Consider the following 6656-nt stretch of genomic DNA (forward strand, 5'->3'; position numbering starts at 1 on the left):
CACACTACATGGTGAAGAGTTTGACAGTCGGGTTCTACAACATCGTTTTCGAACTGAGATTTTTCAGTCGCAATTTTGATGCATTAATTCAACGTGACAATTGCGTTCTAGCATCGCGTTTTCCGTTGTTGAAGTAATCTCTTCCTTTGCATTTTGGAACCTAGTTTGCAGCTGAGTTTTTTCAGTTGTAAATTGGATGTTGTAATTCAGTGTGGCGTTCAACGATTGCGTTTTCCGTGTTTGGAATGAATTTTCACTTTTTCGGTTTACAAATTCGCTTTCGTTGGTTCGACATTTGCGTTTTACAAAATCGTTGGGAGTTGAGGTTTTATAATTGCTATATCGATGTTGTAATTCAAGGTGGGCAAATGAGTCCAACGATTGCGTTTTCCGCGTTTCGAATGAATTGTAACATTTTCGGTTTTGAAATTTGCTTTCGTTGGTTCGACATTTGCGTTTTACAAAATCGTTGGCAGTTGAGGTTTTATAATTGCTAACAGTAGTGTCTGCACGGACAGTACTTTAACAATGCTAACATTAGTGGCTGCACGTACATACGGTGCTTTGATAACGCTAACAGTAGTGGCTGCACTAACGGCTCTTTAACAGTGCTGACAGTAGTGATGATGCTTTAACTGTGCGAACGCTGTTGACTGCACTAAAGAAGCTGCAAAGATGGCGCTTCAACATTACTGACTGTAGTGGCTGCACGCGCGGTGCTTGAACGTTAGCATTTAACTGCATGGTGATTTAAGAATACCAACAGTAGTGACTGCATGAATCATGCTTTAACAATACTAACAGCAGTGACTGCACGGATGATGCTTTAACAACACTAACAGTTGTGTTTTTGGCAGATACTATTCCTTCAAACTTGAAATTCTCATTGAATATTGTACTCAGAATAGTATGTCATACGTCAACCCTGATGTAACAGCGGCCACACCCCGGTACACCGCTTCGACAAGCGGGCAAAACCAGGTGAGGGTAGCCGACGAATCTGAAATCGTCGGTGAATAGTATTTGTGTTTTGTTTTTTTTTTTTTTATTTCTGTATCGGCTGAATGGTTCTTTTACTGTGTATCTTGAACAAAAGACAAGAGGCTACGCATAGCAGGCAGCACAGCTTCGTGCTTCTTTATTTTCGGTGTTTATACAGTGACTGACTGCGCGATTGTGTATAACAGAATGCATCCTCGTCAATCATGGACTGGACTCTTCTTAATAGAATGCGCTTGCTTTGAAAGCACACATTTTCCAACGACAGAAATTTTTTCAGTGTTGGTCTTTGTAGGATCCAGTTCCAAATTCATTTTTTTATAGTGGGGAACCCATTCGTGTGTGGCGAGGTGCTTGTGAACGTCCGTGCATTCAAATTCATGCATGTTTGCGTGCTGCAGGGATGTGTCTTCTTTAGGGCGTCGTGGGTGGCTAAGTAGTTGTTCAGTTGAGGTACTGTACGTGAGTATATACTGGTACGAGTATGTATATATATATATATATATAGCTGTGTGTGGGGAGGGTGGGGGGGTCAAGGTGAGGGTTAAGGTCAGGGTTCTACCCAGGTGGAGCAAGCATCTATCTACACATTGATATTATACTCTTTTGTTCTTCCACATCCAGCAGCAGCAGTTCAGAATCCTGTCTGTGGGATGATGTACATCAGTGCTGATTGTCACTCAGTGCTATGACTGAGTGCGGTGGTTGTGGTTGTTGCTACACTTGAATGAGTGTTCTTTGAATGAAGCCCTGCGATCGTTTCGGTCATGACAATGGTATCGATGTTGTCTGAATAAAATGTATAGACATGAGACTGAAATTCTGATTTGGTCTTAAAGGCGGATGTCTGCGGAACACATGAGAAGTCTTACGTTGTGTGTTTGTGTGTGCGAAGATCCCTGAAGCTGGATGTTTATTTTTTTCTCCATTTAGAACTATAAGAAAACTGTCATAAATAAAGCTGGATTATTTAACAGCACAGAACTCACTCGTCAGGTTAACACACACTGTGACACACACTTGGTCTCTTTTTAACTTAACAGGTCCATTTACCCTTTATTCCAGCAAGTGAAGAGTCTGTCTGACATTTGTATTTATAAAAAGCAGCAAAATTTGCATTCAAAGTAATAACATTTACAAAATGTGTGTTTCCGCCTATCAGTCAACTGCAAAGTATAAAAAAAACAACGTTTGATACACATAGTGAAATGAGCAAATTCATTTGCAACAAAAGTGCTCCAAATTTACTAGGTTTCTTCGATCACTGAACCCAGATTCTGGAAGACGTTTCAGAGTTACCTAGTGAATAATTTGAAAAACGATGGAAAAAAATCCTTGAGCAAGTGGTATTCGTGTACAGACAGGGCAGGTGATAGATGTCACTTATAGCATTTGTGACTTATGGTATCGTGTGAATGCAATCATTTGATTGAATGAATTTTACTAACACCGCATCAACAAAGCAAATGCAGCATTCAAAAGTAAGACACTTCAGTTTTAACTGTTGGTAATCTTTTAATTGATTTTCACCAATAAAGAATTCCCTACAAAATAGTACTATGACTCCTGTCTTCCCATCAAAATGACATGCAATATACGGGTCCTCGGCAACACATCCAGTATCACCTTTTTTTTTTTTTTAAACGACATAATACAAACATGCATACACGTTCACTCAAAAATGCTTACTATTCACACTCTCCCTCTATTTCAAGGCCTAACTAAGCGCGTTGGGTTACGCAGCTGGTCAGGCATCTGCTTGGCAGATGTGGTGTAGCGTATGTGGATTTGTCCGAACGCAGTGACGCCTCCTTGAGCTACTGAAACTGAAACTGAAACTCCCTCTATAAGAGCAAATAAATAATCGTGGGTGTCTGTCCTGTTTGGAATCCAACTATGTAGAGGAAAAAATCAAGTTTAAACATGACTGACCATGATACATAATCACGAATTAAAAGAATGGGACACACATGCACAAGTGCTCGCGCGCACTCAGTTGAATTGAAAACTCTCTCGCTCTCTCGCCCTCTCTCTCTGGCGCGCACTCTCACACAGAGCTGGATTGATCACACACACACACACACACACACACACACACAAACCTTGTCAAATGGTTAAGACAGAATCTACAAAACCGGGCTGGAAGTCGGTGCCAATGTTAGCTGGGGGCCTTGGGGAAAAGTAGCAGGTCATATCGTGATTTTGAACGAGAGCCTGGACAATAGGCGGTACTAAAAATGACCACAGGAAAGGAAACTGAAGTGGGAGATGAAGCACAAGGAACAGACGGAGGATTGCCACGGTGACTCAATGGTGTGGGTGCCCTGATTAAAATAAAACACGTCAGTAACCAAAGTTCTTATTTCTGAGTGGAACATGAGTGGTATACATTCATAACAAAACCTGACTCAATCTTGAGCGCTGTGTAAGTGTCCATATTCATCAACGAAAACCTGCGGCTGGGCAACAAATAAAACAAGGCATTTTCACATTATTCCAACCAGCACTGGGTACAGAAATATCCTCCAATTGCATACAATACCCACTGTAATTAAATAAATAGATAGATGAATAGATAAGTATATATATATATATATATGTGTGTGTGTGTGTGTGTGTCAGTGTTGGCACAGAATAAACCTATTTCAACTTCTTAAAGGAAACCTGTACAGTTTTTTTTTGGTATAAAACAATACAAAGCAAACAAACAAATAAAAACTTCACTGCAAAACAAACAAAAAAATAATGCTTAAGGGAGGGCACCCCAATACACAACAGGGAAGAAAAGAAAGTAAACATTAAAAACGTATTACTTCCCTTCAATTACTTGAAGGCAACGGTGTGTGTCAACGGTGTGTGTGTGTGTGTGTGTGTGTGTGTGTGTGTGTGTTCTTTCTTTCTTTCTTTCTTTAATTTAACGTGTTTTCACTTTGAGTGATATTAGAAGTGTCTTGTGTGTGTGCTTGTTGGTGTGTGGGAGGTGGGGTTGGGATGGAGTTTTAAGGGGGACTATGAGGAACAGAGAAAGGACAAATTATGACAATGGAATATGGAATTCATAAACATCTGTGAAACAGAACAGCAATTATCAACATGAACAACAACAAAAGTAAGATCAAGTATCAGTAGGTCGCATCACAGAAACAGTCCTATTGAACTGTGTAACAGGGATTCAGCAATTTCAAATAATAGTAATTTATTTATTTAGACTTCTTGCTATAGCGCATATTCTTGAAGCTCTATGCGCTTTACAATAGCACTAAAAAAAATTTAAAAATAAAAAAATAAATAAAAAATAAAAACCATTCACTCAAACATCCCCATACAAACATATGCATATAATTTGAAACATAGGTGAGAGAGAACAATTAAAATAGGTCATGTCAGTTGATTAAAATCAAGAAAAGCAACAGGTATCTGGTAACAACAACAACAAAAGAAGACAATTGAAATTGAAAGAACAGAAGCACGTATACGCATGCATATATACGTAGGTACATACATACATACATACAAACACACACAAAAAACAACGCGCGCACACACACACACATACACGCACACACGCGCACGCACGCGCACGCACGCACACATGCACCAACGAACACAAGCCGCATACCCAAACACATCACTCACGCACTCACTCAGTGACACACACACATACACGCACCTACAGGCACAATACACACACGAACACAGATCAACAATCAAATATTGCAAACTACTGCGACATTATATATATATATATATATATATATATAATAAAAGTTCCTGCTAAGCATTTCCCTGAAGAAACACCCCACATTTAACACACAGATCAAAACTAGAAAGATGAAACAAATGTTCAGTCACACACACACACACACACGAATGACAACAATTGAAACACACAGGCTACAACATCACATGATAAAGAATTATTCATCAAACATTTCTAGTAATAACGTATGTACATTATTACATTTAAGAAATTAAACCTGAAAATGTAAAAATGCACGTATTGAAAAAAAAAAAAAAAACAACAAAAAAAAACTCACACCTCCACCCCGCCCACATACACTAGCACACGCACACGCGCGCGCGCGCACACACACACACACACACACACACACACACACACACAACTCATCAGCAACAACAAAAGCACAACAGATGGACAACTGAGTAAACAAACTACAACATTACTTCATAAAACAGTTCGTGTAAAAAATCTCTCACATACATATTTATACATTAGAAAACACACGCGCGCACACACACACACACACACACACACACACACACACACACACACACACGTACCAACTCACCCACCCGCACACACGCAACACACAGACACAAGCTCGCGCGTGTGGGCGTGCAAACACCCGCCACCACCTCTCCCCCCTCGTCCCCCCCCCCCCCCCCCAGATGAGAACTGAATGTTTGCGTTACCAACAGACATAGAGGAGGGAGCAGAGTCAGGTAATGGTTTGTTATGTGAGTGAATCAGGAGGACTTCAGTCTTGTCATCATTTTGTTTTAGTTTATTTGCTGTCATCCAATGCTTGATGTCAGTAATGCATTCTTGAATGTTGTTAATGGTGTTATTGATCTGGTCAGGTGTACATGAGTCATATAATTGTGTGTCATCGGCAAAAGATTGGCTTTGGACGTTGTGCTGAGCTGTGATGGTACCAAGTGGCTTTGTGTACAAAATGAAGAGCACGGGTCCCAAAACTGATCCCTGGGGGACTCCGAATTCCAGAAGAGAAGGTTGAGAAAGGTGTTTGTTAGTAACGACAGTCTGGGTTCTATTGGACAGATAAGATGAAAACCATTTTAGTGTTGTGTCAGAAACGCCAAATGAATGAGAAAGACGATTAACGAGGATGTTGTGATCGATTGTATCGAATGCCGCTGAGAGATCTAAGAGGGTGAGGACAGAAAGTTTACCAGTATCTACAGACAGCAGAATGTCGTTCATAACTTTGAGTAGAGCTGTTTCAGTGCTGTGGGAAGGGCGGTAGGCAGACTGTGAGACAGGAAACAGGTTGTTGTGATGCAGATATTCAGAGAGCTGGAGGAGGACAATCTTTTCTGTGACCTTGGAAAGAAAAGAGAGATTGCTGACAGGACGATAGTTTTTGAGGGTGTTTACATCGAGAGTCGGCTTCTTGAGCAGTGGTGTTACAATGGCTTTTTTGTACACATCTGGGAAAGTGCCTGACTGAAGAGAGTTGTTGATGACAGAGGTCAAGGCTGGGAGGAGCACATCAACACATTCAACCAAAAGGGATGTGGGGATTGGGTCAAGTGCACATGTTTTGGGGCTAGATTTTATAATGACTTGCTTAACTTCTTCCTCTGTGACAGGACGAAAACTGTTGAAAGATGAAGAAGGGTGGGGTTTGTCAGCAAAGAAAGGATCGGGTACAGACTGGCTAAATGTTTCGAGCTCATCTCTAATTGTCGTTATCTTTGTAGTGAAAAACTCAGCGAAAGCATCAGAGAGGTCATTAGGAGGAATGTCAGTTGGCAGGATGAAGTCTCTGCTCCTGCCAAGGAGACGGTTACTGGTTAAGAAAAAGTTTTTGACAGATGTACTGGCTTTGATCTTTGAGATCCAGTACTTTTCTTTGGCATTCTGAACAATATCAGTGACTAACTGTTTCGCT

The sequence above is a fragment of the Babylonia areolata genome, chromosome 1, assembly GCF_041734735.1.
Source record: "Babylonia areolata isolate BAREFJ2019XMU chromosome 1, ASM4173473v1, whole genome shotgun sequence".
In the NCBI taxonomy this organism is placed as follows: domain Eukaryota; kingdom Metazoa; phylum Mollusca; class Gastropoda; order Neogastropoda; family Buccinidae; genus Babylonia; species Babylonia areolata.